General features: G+C 59.3%; 2 long non-coding RNA genes across 3 annotated transcripts; one reads left to right on the forward strand and one right to left on the reverse strand.

The window, feature by feature from the left end:
* Positions 1 to 5,112: 5,112 nt before the first annotated feature.
* LOC149119813 (uncharacterized) lies at positions 5,113 to 8,583 on the reverse strand. Of its 2 annotated transcripts, XR_016227423.1 has the most exons (3): positions 8,490 to 8,583; positions 7,760 to 7,933; positions 5,113 to 5,290 (listed from the first exon to the last, which is right to left on the reverse strand). It is a non-coding gene; the product is annotated as an uncharacterized LOC149119813 (long non-coding RNA). The 2 variants fall into 2 exon arrangements; XR_016227422.1 differs by lacking the exon at positions 8,490 to 8,583 and having other exon boundaries at positions 7,760 to 7,944.
* A 525-nt stretch (positions 8,584 to 9,108) lies between these two features.
* On the forward strand, positions 9,109 to 14,897 carry LOC149119814 (uncharacterized). The gene is made up of 3 exons (XR_016227421.1): positions 9,109 to 9,247; positions 14,082 to 14,264; positions 14,443 to 14,897. It is a non-coding gene; the product is annotated as an uncharacterized LOC149119814 (long non-coding RNA).
* Positions 14,898 to 15,817: the final 920 nt, after the last annotated feature.

Genomic DNA, 15,817 nt, shown 5'->3' on the forward strand with positions numbered 1-15,817 from the left:
CAGAGCTGAGCCAATCTGAAACCAGGAGCTTCCTCCAGGTCTCCCACACGGGTGCAAGGGCTCAAACACGTGGGCCATCTTCTACTGCTTTCTAGGCCATAGCAGAGAGCTGTATAAGAGGAGCAGCCTGGGCACTAACCAGTGCTACAGGCGGAAGCTTAGCCTACTAGGCCACAGCAGTGGCCCTATCCTAATGCCTTTCTATGAAAAGACTTTCTCCTAATAAGCTGTGTGGGCACTCTTGTTAAGTCAGTTTATTCCTGGATTTTCAATTCTCTTCCATTGTTCTTTTGTCTATTCTTATGCTAGTACTGCATTATACTGATCTTAACAATATACTACTTTTCAAATTCAGAAAGGTTTAATCCCCAAGTTTGATTTTTTAATTTTAAAAATTTGTGTTTTTTTTTATTTGAAAGCAGGAAAAGAGGGAGATCAATCTTCCATCATCGATTTTCTTCCCAAAATGTCCACAACAGCCAGGGCTAGGCCAGGTCAAAGTCAGGATCTAAGAACTCAATCCCAACCTCCCACATGGGTGGCAAGTACCCAACTAGTTGAATCATCACCTGTCGCTTCCCAGGGTGAGTGGGGTCAGGACTCAAACCCAGGTACTCTCAGATGAGATGTCTCAAGTGATAGCCTAAGCACTGTGCCAAATGCCTTCCCAGGGTTCTCCCTGTTAAAGGTGGTTTCTGGGTCTGTTGTGTTTCTATATGCATTTTAAGATCATCTTGTTAACTTCTGCAAAGGCAACAGCTGCGATCTTGATGGGGACTACCCTGATAGATCAACTTTGGGAGTGTCTCCTTAACCATGCAAACGTTCCAAACCACGAACATGGGATGTCTCTCCTATCCAGGTGTGTGATACAGTGTCTATACACTGTACACTTGGTTAAATGTGTTGCTGAACTTTTTATCTTATGTTTTCTTCATTCTCTTTTTGGGTCATTAACATTGTACAGAAATTAATTGAGTTTTATGTATTTATATTTCGTCCTGCAAGCTTCTGAACTTACATATGAACTGTAAGAGTATTTTTGTGCATTCCTTATCTTCTGTTTATAAAATCATACCATCTGTGAAGAGAGTTTCCTTCCTTCTTTTCCAATCATTTTTTCTTTCCTTTCCCCCCAATGCTTGCAGAAGAATGTCCCAATATTTAGGGCTGTGCCTAAAAGCCACTACATAATCAGCAGTGATGCATGAGCAGGTGGGCTTTATAGCGGCTGGGAGTCAGGCTACAGACACAGCTCAGAGGAGCAGTGGTTTTGAATACAGCTTGTGCTCTTCCCACTTCCCAGGGATGGATACCGTTCTCACCACCCCAGAGACGGGCACACCAGGGTCACGCCTTACGTGAGGTGATGCTGTTGTCAGAGGGAAGTCGAGACTTGCAGCTCACCCTCTGCCGACCTCTACGTCTCAGTGTCCAACTGCTGGTGTTGAATAAAGCGCCCTGTGAAGTTCCACTTCACTCCCTGAAGGTGTCCCTCCACTTTCCCAGCAATCTCTTCTCTCCCCTCTGGGGAACCACAGGCCACACCTGCTGCCCAGCACACATGTCCGAGTTTTACTGAATGACGGATGCCCAGCTGGTCACTTTGCCCAGGACACTGCCTTCCATCACGTTTGGGTCATCTTTGAAGCATCTGGAACACACCTGACCTTGCCCCTGGCTCGGGTGGGACTGTGTGGGAGGAGAAAAACACTGCCTGCCAATCACTGGGTTTTGTGGCTTCTTCCCACGTCTCCCACACACGTGGATGGCTGGGCACAAACGCTCCTTTCAGTTTGCTCTGGGACTGCTGGCCTGTGAATAGCCAGGAGTGTGGCTTCTTGTCACAAACAGTACAGCCCACTTCGGCTCCGGATGCAGGTGAATAATGGCTACAATTTCCAACTGTTTCTAAGGAAATATACTTTCTTTTTAAAGGTTTACTTATTTGTTTGAAAGGCAGAGTAGGACAGAGACAGAGAGGAGAGACCGAGCCCATCTGCTGGCTCTTTCCAGACGATGTAACAGCCAGGGCTGAGCCAGGCCAAAGCCAGGAGCCCAGAACTACCCGGGTCTCCCACGCAGGTGCAGGGGTCCAAGCACTTGGCCGTCCTCCACAGCTCTACCAGACACATTAACAGGGAGCTGGATCAGAAGTGGAGCAGCTGGGACTCGAACAGCTGCTTATATGGGATGCCAGTGTCGCTAAACCTGCAGCTGAACCTGCAGCGCCCCATGCTGGCTCCTTTACACACTTTTACAGGGCTATGAAAACCAACCACGCTGCAAACGGAGTCCTACAGGGAAGCCTGTCCACGTGTGTTAGGTACTTTGTTCCTCTCCATTAACCAAGTCCTGTCTCCAAGGACTTCCTCAAGTAGAGGCCTGCTTTCTCCAAATGCGAAGATGGGAGATGGGGAAGCTGGCTGAGGCCGCGCTCCACCACTCACCAGCACCTGGGCTTTCTTTCACCCTCCCGCTCCCCCAGTGTTTGGCTTTCGTGGTCACAGCAGCTGCATGGTTGCAAAACAGCTGCCATCCCTCCACACTTGTCTGTCCTGGGCATGAAGAAGAAAGAAGATCCCAGACAGGAGTTCGAGTTAGAAATCAGACACGTGTGGCATGGTCTGGGAGAACACGGTGCCTGGTGGCTGTGGGAGCGTTGTGGCCTTAGTGTCAGAGTGTGGAGCTGGGAGAGGTCTGAAGTCAGCAGTGCACCACTCAGCTTAGCACCCTGGGGATGTAGAAGGAAACGTGACACAGCCTGGGTCTCGGCCTGCGCCGGTTACAGAGCTCCAGCCCCTTGGCACAGAGCCCATCCCCTGGGCTCTGCTATGCCAGGCTGGGCGGGGACTCCTCAGGCAGCTGCTGTGTCAGGTTCTGCCCATGAAGGGGTCAGGCCAGCGCTGGGGAGGGCCTGTGAGGCCCCGATGGGCTGGTCCCTCTGTGCCCCAGCAGAGGGACACTTCTCTCAGCAGCAGCCAGCGCTCCGGACTCCACCTTCCATAAGCAGCCCCAGAAGTGGTCTGTGAGCTCCTGAAGGCTGGACCATGGGGCTCCCCAACTCTGCAGAGACCTGAGCCACAGCTCTGGGGCTCCTCTTTTGAGCCCGCAGGAGCTGACAAGCCCCTGTCCTCCTGGGTCCCCAGTCACCGTACCTGGGCTGCTTCAAGCTGCCTTGTGGCTGTTGGTTCTCTGGCACCTGTGCGGCCCCTGCTGTGGCCTCTGTCACTGCAACCAGACCAGGACTGTGCCATCCCTGCCGTGGCTGTCGAGCATCCCCTCTGGGAGGATGCCCCCACGGGCCACCCAACAGCAGCCCACTCTGGGCTTCATCCCCCTCGTGGTTTTGCCTTTTTCCTAAACGATGGCCCCACCCTACACACAGGGACCTTCTGGGATTGGCCCATTGCTGACCTCAGTCTGAGTGTGGCACCAGTGCTTTGCACACTGCGGGAGGAAAACGATTTCAAACCAAAGAAAGACGCCACCCACTCAGGTGGTCAGGAAGAAAAGCCCCAGAGGACAAGGGCTGCCCTCACCACAGTCCACGCTCACCCCGGCCCCCATCCACCACCCTGACAGCTTCGGCAGAACACGGCTCGGAACCCACCGACATCTCCTGCGACCGTGGCTTGTCTGACTCATCAGAGAAAATAACGGGGCAGGCCTTTAGCGCAGGCAGTTACCACGCCTGCAGCACACACAGGAGCTCCGGGGATTCAACTCCCAGGCCTGGCTCCCGACTCTGGCTTCCTGCTAGCGCACACCCTGGAGACGGCAGTGATGGGCCAAGTAGCTGGGCCCCTGCTATTGGGAGACCTGGGTTGAGTTCCTGGCTCCCAACTTTGGCCTGGTTCAGCCTCAGTCACTGTGGGAATTTGAGAAGTGAGCCAGCAGATAGAAGACCTCTCTCTCCCTCTCTCTCTCCCTCCCTCCCTCTTTCAAATAAATACTTAATTCTTTAAAAATAAACTTCCTAATTCTTAAAAAAAAAAAAAAGAAAGAAAGAAAGAAACGAACCTCAGATCCAATGGTATCTCTCTGCAGACTCAATTAGCAATCAGATCAGACGGCAGTGACTGTGGGGAGGAGGCAAAGCCCCAGCCCTGCCCCCGTGCCCGGGTCACCTGCAGAGCCCCAGCCCTGCGCCCTGTGCTCGGGTCACCTGTAGAGCCCCAGCCCTGCCCCCGTGCCCGGGTCACCTGCAGAGCCCCAGCCCTGCGCCCTGTGCTCGGGTCACCTGCAGAGCCCCAGCCCTGCGCCCCGTGCCCGGGTCACCTGTAGAGCCCCAGCCCTGCCCCCGTGCTCGGGTCACCTGCAGAGCCCCAGCCCTGCGCCCCGTGCCTGGGTCACCTGCAGAGCCCCAGCCCTGTCCCGTGCCCGGGTCACCTGCAGAGCCCCAGCCCTGCCCCCGTGCCCGGGTCACCTGCAGAGCCCCAGCCCTGCGCCCTGTGCTCGGGTCACCTGCAGAGCCCCAGCCCTGCGCCCCGTGCCCGGGTCACCTGCAGAGCCCCAGCCCTGCGCCCCGTGCCCGGGTCACCTGCAGAGCCCCAGCCCTGCGCCCCGTGCCCGGGTCACCTGCAGAGCCCCAGCCCTGCGCCCTGTGCTCGGGTCACCTGTAGAGCCCCAGCCCTGCCCCCGTGCCCGGGTCACCTGCAGAGCCCCAGCCCTGCGCCCTGTGCCCGGGTCACCTACAGAGCCTCAGCCCTGTGCTTGTGCCCGGGTCACCTGCAGAGCCCCAGCCCTGCGCCCCGTGCCCGGGTCACCTGCAGAGCCCCAGCCCTGCGCCCCGTGCCCGGGTCACCTGCACAGCCCCAGCCCTGCCCCCCATGCCCGGGTCACCTGCAGAGCCCCAGCCCTGCGCCCCGTGCTCGGGTCACCTGCAGAGCCCCAGCCCTGCCCCCATGCCCGGGTCACCTGCAGAGCCCCAGCCCTGCCCCTGTGCTCGGGTCACCTGCAGAACCCCAGATTCATGCTCACGCCATCACAGCCGCTGTTTCTGTGCACCTCTGTAGAAAGTTGAATTATAATTGTTCATTTTGCTTTTTAAGGGATTTTCTTTGTAGTCCTACAGGCAGAACCTGAAGACAAGTGTTTTTGCCGATGTGATTCGGCGTTGCCCAAGCAGCCTTGTTGGCTGTGACGGCTTTCATGGCCTCCACGGCTCTGCTCAGCCACTGTGTGCATGGCCAGGACAAGCAGGACGGAGGCGCGCCCACGGCCGTCCAGCACTCCCGTCCAGCGTCCGTCACGGGTCTCAACTGCAAGCAGCAGGAAGCCGCTCCGGCTAATCGGAACAGAAAAAGAAGTTACTGATTTAAGCAGAAAAAAAGACAGTGCAAATCCACAGAGACGGGCAGTGTGACGGTGCTGGAGGGGACACGTCGCGTCGCAGGGGGCTCCTCCCCACCCCCGCCCTGAGCGTCTCCAGTTTGGGAGGGTGGGACTAATGCAGGCCCTGCTGTGGGGGGCGCATGCTTGGCGTGCGAGGATCTCCATGCCGACCCTGGCCTCCGCTCTCCTCTCTGCCCCCGCCCACCTGCTGGATGCTGCTCTCCCGCCGCCGTCCGGGAGCCGGGGGCAGGGCGTGCCGGAAGGTGCCTCACTCGAGTGGACACAGCGGAGCGCGTCTCCTTCGCTCAGTCCCTCCCAGGAGGACTGGGCTCCCGGCACCAGACAGTGGGCAGTGGCTGCTGCAGCACCAAGTCCACACTCGCAGCCGCGGTGGACGGCAACGCTGAACAGGGAAGAAAGCAGCCCTCTCGCCTTCCCCGCCCGCCGCTCTGTGGGAAGGAGACGCCGGGAGTTCCCAGACGGCTCCATCCCCGGTGTCTACACAGCGCCGGAAGCAGAGGAACCATCTCGGACCCGAGTTACTTTCGGGAACGATAACCCCACGGTGACCGAGGCTGTGGAGGCAGCAACGGTGAAGCCAAAGTCTGCTCCAGCTTCAGCCGGCAGAAGCGGAAAGACGGGGCTGATTTTAGTACAAAAGTATTCAACACGGAGAACGGACAGTGACAGGACCGCGGCAGCACCTGCCCGGACGGCACCGCTGAGGCCTGGCCCCGTCCACTCAGCCACTCAGCCTGTCCGTGCCGGTCTGCCATCAGGCGCTGGAGTTTCCAGGGCACTGAGCTGAGCTGGCCTCACCCAGGGGGCCGTGCGTGCTCCCTCCCAGCGGTGGAGTCCAGCCCTCGAGGACGGGGCGCTATCTGTCCTGGTCCTGGCCTGGTTCTCTAAGGCCCCTCCCCAGGACGCGGACCCAGATTCCGATCTCGGGCCTCCGTGGGGCAGGCGTTCGGTGCAGAGGCGCAGCCGCCCGGCACACGCGCACCCCCCCCCCCCCCGCAGCTCCTGACTCCAGCCTCCGGGTCCCTGGCACTCAGCCGGGAGCGCCAGCCGGTGGAGGGGAGCCCTGTGCCTGCGCGTGTCCTCCATCTTCAGGCACATTAAACGACTTTTCTGCTTTAAAAGGAGCTTCTTCTCCACACGCACAACGCACGACCTCTAGGGTTCCACGTGAACCCCGAACCCCCGGGCTCTGGACGAGGACCTCCCACACCGAGCCTGCGCCCGCCACCACCCACCGGGGCCATCGACACGGGCCCTCAAGCCGGCTCCGCCCGCGGGCTGTGCGGCGCTGCGGGGCCAGCACGGGCCAGGCCTCTGCAGTGCGCATCCCCCCGTGATGTCTACACCGCCCTCCGCTCTACCCCTTTGGGAAGCTCGGCTTTCTGGTGCCCGAAGCGTGGCTGGCCCCCTTCAGAGAGGGGACCCCTCTCCGGCGACACCTGCTTCTGGGGCCGGGCTGGGCGTCCGTCCTCGCTCCGTCCAGCGGGCCCACGAGCACGCGGGGTGAGGCTGGCGTCTAGAGGCCAAGGTTGCTGGGGGCAGCACCCGCAGGACACGGGATGGGCCCCACGCCACGGCCCACATCAGCAGGTGCCTCAGGCGTCGCTCAGGCCCTGGTCCGCCTGCAGCCTCCTGCAAAGCCCACTGGTGGCAGAGACCCCCGGCTCTGCGCACGGCCAGCGGCTGCGTCCACCGTGCGCGGAGACCCCGGCCCTGCGCACGGCCAACGGCTGCGTCCACCGTGCGTGGAGACCCCCGGCCCTGCGCACGGCCAGCGGCTGCGTCCACCGTGCGCGGAGACCTCGGCCCTGCGCACGGCCAACGGCTGCGTCCACCGTGTGCGGAGACCCCGGCCCTGCGCACGGCCAGCGGCTGCGTCCACCGTGCGCGGAGACCCCCGGCCCTGCGCACGGCCAGCGGCTGCGTCCACCCTGAGGACCTCCCGTGCCGCCGCGGGCCAGGCTCTGGGTGGTGGCCGCGGAGCAGCAGCCGCACCCAGGGACCTCAGCCCCCTCCTGCACTGCTCACGCCCGCGCCCCGTCGAGACCCCTGCGACCCCCACGCCGAATCGGACGCGCGAAACCGCACCTCCCGCGCCGAGACCCACCCTCCAGCCCTCCGCCATCTTTCCTCGTCCTGCGTCCGACCAGCCCGGAGCTCGGCCGTCCTGCTGACCGCCAAGAGCGGCGCGCCCACAGCCGGCGCCGCGGGCCACGTGCGGGGCTGCCGCCCGGGCGGGCTCTGACCCGGGGTCGCGCCCCGCTGAGCCGGAGGCCGCCCCGAGCGCCCACAGAGCAGGAACTCCCCGAGCGGCGGGGGAGCACGCGGACGTCCACGAGCCGGCCGGGCTGCCCCACACGGAGCAGCCTCCACGAGACCGAGAGAAAAGCCCCGGGCGTACCTGGACGGGGAGGCCGCAGAGACCCGGCCGAGACCCCGCTTCCGAGCGCTCAGGCCGGCCGCCATCAGCCGTGGAAGCCGCTTCCGCTCCTGAGGAAGTGGGCGGTCCCTCAGCGGGTACCCGGATGTTGTAGCGTGTGAGCATGTGCGCCGGGCAGGACATGACAAGTGCATCCTGGGAAGGTGGGCGTGTCAGATCGTTAGGGGCAGGACATGACAAGTGCATCCTGGGAAGGTGGGCGTGTCAGATCGTTAAAGGGACAGGGTTCCACGAAGTCCAGCAGGCCTAAACGTCCGCTGACCGCCTGGTTACAGCGTATCAGAGGGTACCAGGGAACGTTCACGGAGAAACAGAATGAATTTGTGGTACAGAACCAGGCCGGGACCCATGCACACGTTCATCATAAGAGGCCTGTCCCGGGGACTGTTTGCAGACTGTGTTGCGAGTGGCCGGCAAGGATTCAGGTCGTTCGGTTTGCTCCACGTCCACTACTGTGCAGGAGCGGGGAGCAGGAGTCAGGAGGGAGCCGCGCATCACCTGCAGTGCCCTGTAGACCAATGACCAGGGCTGCCAGCTAAGGCCTGCGTCCCACATGTGCACCTGCAGGCCGGACCCTACTCGTCAAGGCCAAGGCACAAAGCCCGAACCGGAGCCCCTGCACAAAGCCGGAATCCGTCGCCGGCCACCCCCAGCCCCAGCCCTTAGCACACGATGCCCGTGGACTACAAACCAGCGTGAGGTGAGGGGCAGCCCCATCGCTGACGCGGGAGGTCGTCGCAAGGACATGGCCTCGGGGGTCAGGCCCAGGCCAGGAAGCAACCACCACCTGCAGGGGGCCCACCCTTCCGTGATAGAGAACACGTGCTCGCTGACCAGTCCGGGAAGGCCGGGATCCGGGGCGGCCCCTCCTCCCAGCTCTGAGCTGTCCGCCTCTCTGCCTCCGTTCGCCGGGGAGCTGGGGCTTGGCTGCTGGGTTTGGAACCGGCGCTCTCAACCCCATAGAATCGCCGTGCGTGGAGGGAACCCCCACCCCCGCCTGTGGCCGTAGATTTAGGGGCCGTTCAGGTCCACGCTGCAGACGCTGGCACCGCAAGACCACGCACTTTCTGCCCAGAAGTGTTCGGCTTCCTGTGGGGGTGGGGGAGGAGGTGCCCGTCCCCCGATTTCATCCTCAGCCTGTAAGCAGGGTGCACAGGCCGTCGGGGCTGGCGGTGGAGTCCTCACCCTCATTGTCCAGGGAGGAGAACTGGGAGTGACGGTGCCCTTGCTGAAGATGAGCCCGAAGCCGGGGCCGGCCCGGCCCAGCCAGGCGTCTGCCCGGCTCCCCTCACCTTCCTCGGAGCCCCAGCAAACCGCGTGGGCTCCCGGCTCCCGCCTCCCCCGTGCACCTCTGCTTCCTGTGGGGCTGCGGACGTGAGGACAGAACCTGGAGAATCCGCGGCAGGAGCCCCGAGGCTTGGCTCTTGCTCAGCCCGCCTTCAACGACAGGTGAGCAGGGTCAGCGGGAGACCCAGGCTGCCCTGAGCCGCTGCGGGGCGGGGGCTTGGGGCATTCGAGGGGACCCCGAGGGAGGAGGGCGGTGGGACGCGCCCGAAGGGGCTTCAGGTGGGGAGGAGGGCGATGGGACATGCCCGAAGGGCTTCAGCTGGGGAGGAGGGCGGTGGGACGCACCCGAAGGGGCTTCAGGTGGGGAGGAGGGCGGTGGGACGCGCTCGAAGGGGCTTCAGGTGGGGAGGAGGGCGGTGGGATGCACCTGAAGGGGCTTCAGGTGGGGTGATGGGGGACTTGAAGGGACAAGCGGCTGCCGGCCATCTGAGCCTGGGAGTGAGGAGCGGCTGCCCCTGCTGGGGGACACGGTGAACACTGGGGAGCCTCCAGCAGTCCTGGCACCCCAGCCAGAGGCTGGTGACTAATCCTGGGCAGGCGCGGCCATTGTCCATGCAAATCAAGGGGCCTCTTTCCACCCAGGCCCAAGGGGGCGGGCTTAGGAAGGGAGCCTCCCACTTTCTCTGCCCCCACCCTGATTTTTTAAGGGGCCAGAAATAAGGTTGGTGATTATCCTGAGTTATTGCTACAAAGAATTTCAAAATTAGAAGATAAGCACGCCAAGGAAGCTCAGTAATTTTCATAAAAGGGGACTTAAAGCAGATGTGCCCTCTTTAATCGACGCTGGCTTGAGAAAATAGGACTGCATTTTTCACATAGCAGGGAGAGAGTCACATGGCCAGGGCCTGTGTCCTGAGTGTGCTGTGTGTGACACTCTGTGTGTGTGTGCACAGTGACGTGGCCAGGGCCTGTGTCCTGAGCGTGCTGTGTGTGATACTGTGTGTGTGTGTGTGTGCACAGTGACGTGGCCAGGGCCTGTGTCCTGAGCGTGCTGTGTGTGACACTCTGTGTGTGTGTGCACAGTGACGTGGCCAGGGCCTGTGCCCTGTGCATGCTGTGTGTGACACTGTGTGTGTGTGTGCACAGTGACGTGGCCAGGGCCTGTGCCCTGTGCACGCTGTGTGTGACACTGTGTGTGTGTGTGTGTGCACATAGTAATGTGGCCAGGGCCTGTGTCCTGAGCGTGCTGTGTGTGACACTCTGTGTGTGTGTGCACAGTGACGTGGCCAGGGTCTGTGTCCTGAGCATGCTGTGTGTGACACTCTGTGTGTGTACAGTGACGTGGCCAGGGCCTGTGCCCTATGCATGCTGTGTGTGACACTCTGTGTGTGTGCACAGTGACGTGGCCAGGGCCCCCTTCCTTTCCCTTTGCAGGAGCTGGTTTGTCCACACTCCGTTTTCTGTATTTGGCACAAAGCAGATTCACCTGAAATGTTTCCCGGTTTGCTCTTGGTTTCAGGGCTCAGAGCTGGGCCCCGATTCACTCATTCACCTGGTAGAAACATCGACTTCCATTCTCAACCAAGCCCATTGCTGTCACTCATTTTCTGCACAACTGCAAGGAAATAGAAGTGAATAGGAGGAGCCACCAGACCCCCAGGCCAGCCCGAGCCCCGCCGGCCGCGGAGGCAGGCCGGGCCAGCCGAGCAGAGCTCTGCACACTCAGGGACCCGAGGTGCCTGGAGCTGCAGCAGCTGCCCGGCCGCGTCCGTCCGTCCGCAGTCCTAGGGTTCTCAAAGGGTCTCTGCCCGGTGCTGCCACGGAGACCTTCCCTTGTATTTGCGCCATCCCCTGGGGACTCCTGCAGGCGGAAGCCTGGCCCAGGGCGCTGCAGCGCACGCCGACTTCTCGCCCGTTGGATGCCTCCGGAATCACTGTTGCTGCTCTTCCCTGGAGAACTGGGCCATCCCGACGAGGCCTGAATCCCAGCACTGCCTCCCAGGCGGGCTGAGCCCTTCTCTGAGCCCCCTCTTCCTCCCCCTGGCCATGCAGACCCTGCTGACGCCGACGCTGGGCCCCGGGGGCTGGTTGTGTTGTTCTCGGTTTGTATGCGTCAGTCTGGGCGTCTTTCCCCTCCCCCCTCTATTCTGTACTCTAGCATTTGAGTGGTGATCTCTGTGTAGACCACACGTGCAGGAGACAGGAGACTTCGCAGCAACCTCACCCCCTCCCTGTAACTGCTTGTCCCTGCCCAGCGCTCACAGATACCTTGCAGAGATCCATGCTGGGCCGGCCGCGGCTCACTAGTCTAATCCTCCGCCTTGTGGCACTGGCACACCGGGTTCTAGTCCCGGTCGGGGCGCTGGATTCTGTCCCAATTGCCCCTCTTCCAGGCCAGCTCTCTGCTGTGGCCAGGGAGTGCAGTGGAGGATGGCCCAAGTGCTTGGGCCCTGCACCCCATGGGAGACCAGGATAAGCACCTGGCTCCTGCCATCGGATCAGCGCAGTGCACCGGCCACAGCGGCCATTGGAGGGTGAACCAATGGCAAAGGAAGACCTTTCTCTCAGTCTCTCTCTCTCACTGTCCACTCTGCCTATCAAAAAAAAAAAAAAAAGAGATCCGTGCTGACCACAGAGGCCGTGTCCATCCGTCCGTCTCTCTGCACGTCCGTCCTTCAAGTGTGCCCAGCTTCATCCCGGTCTTGCCCTGTATTTTTTCGTGCTATCCTCCAACATGGTAATTTTTAGAGATCAGCTTGAACATTTGAAATTCCTGTGGGAATTAATGCTCACGGGAGGAGGTATGAGCCGGGGCCGGCGCCGGGGCACAGCAGGTTCAGCCGCCTCTTGTGTCACAGGCACCCCGCGTCGGAGTGCTGGTGTCAGTCCCGGCTGCCCGGTTAACACGCGAGATCCAGCTCCTTCTAATGCGCCTGGGAGGGCAGGGGGCTCAGATAACTGAGCTCCCGCCACCGTGTGGGAGACCTGCACGGGGCTCCTGGCTCAGCTGTTGTAGCCGTTTAGGGAGTGACCCAGCAGGTGGAAGATTCTCTCTCTCTCTCTCTCTCTCTCTCTCCCCCTCCCTCCCTCCCTCCCTCCCCCTCCCTCCCTCCCTCCCTCCCCCTCCCTCCCTCCCTCCCTCCCCCTCCCTCCCTCCATCCCTTCCTCCCTCTCTCCTCTCTGTAACTCTTTCAAACAAACAAACAAACAAAAAAAAAGTTGTGGAAGAGCAGGTGTGGTGTTTTATATATCATAGCTTGCATTTCACAACAGTCATTATCTTTTAGGTTGTTCAGGTGATGAGGTCCCGAGTTACAGACAGCTTCAGGGGCACGTCCCCATCACAGCCCCGGCTGCCTCTGCCCGGGAGCCCCGGATGGGTCGTGGGGGAGGTGACCACGTGCCAGGACCTGCCGACTCCCTTTCGAAGGTTGGTGTAAGGAGGGGGAACAAGGTAGGCAGCCACCGCGGAGTGCAGTGTGTGTGCTGCCGCGGGTGGTGTGAGGTCAGACAGTCGGCCGCGTTCTCTGCCCTCCAGAGCAGGCCCGGTGTGGACGGAGCCGGAAGGATGAGGGGGGCGCGGGGAGGCCACTGCCTCCGCCCTGGCCGCAGGCGCCGGGCCCCTTCTCCGAGCCCAGCACGTGGGGCGCACGTCTGTGCAGGGCTTGTGTGTTAGGTGATTCAAGTGCCCAGCCTTCTGTTCTCTGAGAGAGGCCAGGAGCCGGGGGCCAGGGCAGGCCCCCAGGAAGGCGCCGGGGGAGGTCAGCACTGTGGGCTGCCTCCACGGGAGTGGCATTGGCTCTGCTCTGCTGGAGGGAGCCAGGGACGGGGGAGGAGGAGGCAGGTGCGCCCTCCCGGGGAAATGGGAGCCCAGAGGACGGGCAGAAGACGTCTCCAGGTTCCCGGGGACCAAGGGGCAGGTTGCCTTGGGTGCTCTGAACGTTTCAATCAAGTGAGGCGTGGACGGTTCATGGCACTCTGCCCGTGGGAAGGAATAGTTGTAACCGCGCTCCCTGGAGTGTGCCTGGCGCGTGTTCCCCACTGAATCCACACCGTGAGCGAAGGGCCCGGCCAGACACGCGGAGAGGCACAGAACACGGCCGGCTGGCCACAGGTGGCAGCGCTGGCCACCCCGTCCACTTCCGGTTGGCCTTGGTTCTGAAATAACCCAGGGGCACCTGCTCTGACCCACCCTGCTCTGACTCTGTGCTCGGCTTCTCAGCCTGGCCCACTGAGATGTCCTGGAAGGAATCATTTTCAAAAGAGCTCCTTTGTGTTCCTACCACATTGTTCATCCGTATTTTATTTGTTGGAAAGGCAGACTGACAGAGAAAGTGACAGAGAGAGATCTTCCATCTGCTGGTTCACTCCTCTAATGGCTGCAACATCGGGGGCTGGGCCAGGCTGAAGGCAGGGCCTGGAACTTCATCCAGGTCTCCCGGGTGGGTGCAGGGGCCCAAGCCCGCTTCCCAGGTACATTCGCAGGGAGCTGGAATCGAAGTGGAGCAGCCGGGACTCAAGCCACCACTCCAACATGGGTGCCGCCGTCGCAAGCAGTGGCTTAACCCGCTGCACCCCAATGCCAGCTCCTGTGTGAATCTGTTTTGACAAATGTGTTAGATCACTTCTCAACTTTAAAGTTTTTTTCACCTTGTTCTCTGGGCTGTCTGTTATCATGAAAGGAACACAAGGACTTAGCTACACCACCGTCACTAGAATTATGAAAATATTAGCTATGCTCTAATTAAGATTGTCATAATCCTCGATAGTGTAAGATCTGTCAACAAATTGCTAGATTTATCACTGTGATTAGCTGAGTTACTTGTTCTCTCTGAGCACACATTTTTACCAAATCCTGCAAAGATTTCAAATTATGTCCGTGAGTGATCATTAGAAACAGCGGTGCTTTCTGTAGCTTGGATCCCTGGTATTTTATGGTCAATTTCATATCAAGTCGCATTGTTCAGAAGATTAAGTGTCTGATATTGTTCTCTAGACCACTGCCTTACCACGGTTTCCAGGGGAAAGCGGAACCCCGGAAGCTCGTCCTGCTCGTCCTGTAGCAGGAGTCAAAGAAGGGAAATAAGAAAATGAGGAAAGCAGCGTTTGTTTCTAGCTCCTGGTAGCCGATCGACCTCGGGCCAGCCAGCGTGCGGTTTTGAACTTGAGCTTTCTGTCTGTAAGTAACAAAAGTCTTCCAAGACTCTGAAGACGAAACAAGATAATATTAATAAAACCCTCAGCAACTGTACAGGGTTTTGTGTAAAGCATTACATAACAATAATTTATTATTATTATTAAAGTTAACACAGAGAAGGCACTGAAGTCATTTGCCAAACCAGCTCCTTTTCTTCCAGGGCTCCTGCACCCGCCTGGTGCTCGTTCCCGCTCCCGGCACTGTGCTGAGGAGAGAGTAAGACAGCCACTTCCGGGCGAGGCTCCTCAAGCCCTCACACAGGCTCCCCCACTGGTGTTCTCCTGCCGCCAGAGAGACCGACAGTGGTGGAGGACCTGCCACCAGGCAGATGGGAAGCTGCCGGACTCAAGGAGCCCTTTCCTGGGGCTGGCTGCCCGGAGCACATCCATGCGAGTGCCATGAACAGGAAATAAGCACCTGCTGTGGTCAGGGAGAGACCCAGCTCTGACACTGATGGTGCTGTCCACTGCTGGCACGAGCACCGTGAACTCTGTGTTACACACACAGTTCAAACGTTCTAAACTTCCCTTTGTCAAAAACAAAGTAAGCTGTGTCGGGTCTTCGTATCTAAATATGTGATTTTTAAGGCTATTAAAGTTGTGTTGATGTATATAACTTCCTGATGAATAGTATAAATTTGTATTCAGAGGGGGCTGGACAAAAAGGAGGGCTTGTTTACCTGGGTTGTTTGTCAATCTCTTTTCACTTGTGGACCGTCCCAGTATAGTTAACCAAGGATGCATTTTAAAGATTAATTTATTTATTTGAAAGTCAGAGTTACACAGAGAGAGGAGACGCAAAGAGAGAGAGAGAGAGGTCTTCTATCTGCTGGTTCACTCGCCAATTGGCTGAAATGGCTGGAGCTCAGCCGATCGGAAGCCAGGAGCCAGGAGCTTCTTCCAGGTCTCCCACGCAGGTGCAGGGGCCCAAGCACTTGGGCCATCTTCTACTGCTTTCCCAGGCCGTAGCAGAGAGCTGTATTGGAAGTGGAGCAGCTGGGACATGAACCGGCGTCCACACGGTAAGCCGGCGCTGCAGGCGATGGTTTTATTCGCTTTGCCACAGCACTGGCCCCCAAGGATGCATTTTTTTAAAAAAAGATTTACTTATTTTATTTGAAAGGCAGAGTGACAGAGAGATGGAGGGAGAGATGGGAGAGAGAGAAAGGGAAATCTTCCACCCTCTGGTTCAGTCCTCAAATGGCCACATCAGCCAAAGCTGGGCCAGATCAAAGCCAGGAGCCAGGAGCTTCTTCCAGGTCTCCCATGTGGGTGCAGAGAACCAAGCACTTGGTCACCTTCCGCTGCACTCCCAGGTGCATTAGCAGGGAGCTGGATCAGAAGTGGAACAGCCAGGAATCAAACAGGTGCCCCTGTGGAAATGCTGGTGATGCAGGTGGTGGTCTAACCTGCTACAACACCAACCCCACATTTTGATTTTTATGCTCCCAAATCTTGGAAGTTTAAACCATGGAGTAGACTCAGTTGCTGCTTGAGATCTTGAAACACTCACTTTATTTTTTTTTTTTTTTTTTT

This window comes from Oryctolagus cuniculus, chromosome 21 (genome assembly GCF_051225735.1).
Source record: "Oryctolagus cuniculus isolate XC-2025 breed Fujian yellow rabbit chromosome 21, ASM5122573v1, whole genome shotgun sequence".
NCBI classification, from domain to species: Eukaryota; Metazoa; Chordata; class Mammalia; order Lagomorpha; family Leporidae; genus Oryctolagus; species Oryctolagus cuniculus.